This window comes from Octopus bimaculoides, chromosome 18 (assembly GCF_001194135.2).
Source record: "Octopus bimaculoides isolate UCB-OBI-ISO-001 chromosome 18, ASM119413v2, whole genome shotgun sequence".
NCBI classification, from domain to species: Eukaryota; Metazoa; Mollusca; class Cephalopoda; order Octopoda; family Octopodidae; genus Octopus; species Octopus bimaculoides.
The window spans coordinates 346,263-348,891 of NC_068998.1; the positions used below are offsets into that span (position 1 = coordinate 346,263).

The window sequence follows — 2,629 nt, forward strand, 5'->3', positions numbered from 1 at the left end:
CCTTCACTTGAGAGGTTGTCAAGTCCTCAGCAGGCAAGATTAAAGGCTTCACTTGCCCCTCTTTTCCCCACTTCCCTCTTATTTATCTCTGTTGAAGGTATACTGAGGAGGTAGGGGGGAGCCTTTTGTTGTGACACTGACATTACTTCGAGTTCATGGAAAAGGAGGGGAGGGAATAGTGGGGGGGGAGAGAGATGAAAAGATGGAACAGTAGGTAAAAGAAGCAACAATATGATGGTAGAAGCAGAATGATAAGGGGTGGGGGGATGATGAGCAATAGCAAAGGTGGGTAAATGAATGGTGACAAGACAAGTGAGTCAGGAGAGAGAGAGAGAGAGGGGGGGGGTGACTGGCAGTTTAGAAATGATGAAGTCTCAATAGAGATTGTATGTATAAACAGTTCACTGTTGTCTCTTATATATGGTTGTTGTGATGGGTAAGGAAGATAGAATGATTTATACAGTGGTGGTCAGTAATAGGAAGGGCATCTAGTCATAGAAACAACATATAAGCATCCAACTATGAAGGAAGCGAGTCCCAGTAAGAACTGAGCTCTGATGATTTTTCCATCCCACATCAGCATCGAAAGTGGACATAACATGATGATGATGACAATGATGATGACGGTGGTTATATACAGAGAGATACAGTTCTGACCAAAAGGCTGGATACAAAGAAAAATTCATTGTTTTTTAAAAACTAATTATCTATTCCAATGTTTGTAGCAAAATTAATTTCTATTCCCTGTAATTAGAAATATCATTTCATCATTTAATTAACATTTAAGATACTGCAAGTCACATCAATATTTTACATATTTATGGAAAGGTTTTCTAAAACAAAGGGTTTGAACTGTTGCTGGCAATGGAGTCATTTTTAGGAAGATATCAGCTTAGCTAAGTGTGTGTGTGCGTGTGCGTGTGTGTGTGTGTATGTGTGTGTGTGTGTGTAGAACACTGGTAATCAGTTGATCAGGTTGGTGTGCAACAAAGGCACTGAAATGGTGCATGATCTCTCCTGATGATCTCCTAAGCCCTCTCGACTTCCAATATGTGGAGCTTTTAATTAATGACATTTGCATCTGCAAGTTATTTGCTAATTGTGTGTGTGTGTGTGTGTGTGTGTGTGTGTGTGTGTGTGTGTGCGTGTGCTGTCAAGCTGGAAGGTGAAACTTGATGTGTGTGTAAATTGTCAGGATTTGAGCTCAGATACTCAGATAGTCACTGGAACAAATACCACAAAGCACTCTATCCAACACTCTGCCGACTCTGCCAGTCAAATGGTATTTTATCCTTGGAAGGCTGAGACTTCAGTGGGATTTGAATTGAGAATGTCAGAATCAACAGGGCATTATTTCTTTCAGTGCTCCACTGACTCAGCCAGGTTCATACTTTTGGATGAAGTAATGCAAACTTTTAACATTGGCATCAATCTATTTTTGGAGGTGGGTTTGAATGAATGATTTGATTGACCCCAGCACTTGACTGGCTCTTAATTATATTAACCCTGGAAGAATAAAAGTTACACACACACACACACATTATTCACACACTTACATCTTAGTGTAAATTGAATTACAAAGAGAAGCCAAACAATATATCGCTAAAATTTAATTAAAATTTCAACTTAGTGTTGTGATTATTAAATCATGAGATGTGAAAAATTGAAAATATAAATAAGGCAGAATCAATTAAGTGGAGATTTCCACAGAATGGAACATAACTGCAGAGAATATATCTACCAAATTCCAGAATAATGTAATCCCTTACCTTTACCCTAAACCCTAAACACAATTCTAGAGACCCCATAAGAAGTGTTTCAACTGCTTTTATCATCTCATTAACAATGTCTACCTACACATATTTATGGGTCCAGCATCTAACAAATATTGTTCTTTTTCTGTATTCAGATTGCTTCTGGTCCCCTAATATCAACATTAATCTCCAACACCATTGACCATTCCCCCAATGCATCAAGCTGTTCCTGAAAAGACATGCATAAAAATTGTCAAATTTAACCCAGGCACCTTATATATATATATATGTATACAAAAATAAGAGGAATGACCAGCAAAAGTGGACTCCTATATGCTAGAAATAGATGCCGAATCATCTAACCATGAAGAAATATGTTCTCAGTAAAAAATTAGCGACACAGCAGACTGTAAAAGGGCAAGACAAATGAAAAAATACTAAAAAAAGAAAAGAAATGATTAACCTACGTACCATGGTTTCACCTGTTAAAATTTACGGTATTTAAATAAATATATTCTCAAACCGGTTAATTAGCTGCAAAAATTTATTAACTGGAGAGTTATTTCCGGCCTTAGCGCGCCAGATTGAAGACATTTGAAGGGATACATTGAATGTAATTTGTAGAACTCTACACGTGCTCCATTTCGGGTGGACGTGTTATGTCTAGTTCTGGAAAATATATTTTTAAATCGACAAACTACGCTGATGATCCTGCAGATATTTACTTACGTAAATTTTAACAGGTGAAACCATGGTACGTAGGTTAATCGTTTTTTTTTTCATTTGTCTTGCCCTTTTACAGTCTGTTGTGTCGCTAATTTTTTACTGAGAACATATTTCTTCGTGGTTAGATGATTCGGCATCTATTTCTAGCA

At 37.3% G+C, this 2,629-nt stretch overlaps 1 protein-coding gene across 10 annotated transcripts in view; it reads left to right on the plus strand.

Annotated features, from left to right (window-relative positions):
* The window catches only part of LOC106871672 (peripheral plasma membrane protein CASK), a 516,651-nt gene that overhangs the window by 140,555 nt on the left and 373,467 nt on the right, over positions 1–2,629 (plus strand). The gene's annotated exons all lie outside the window — the stretch shown is intronic.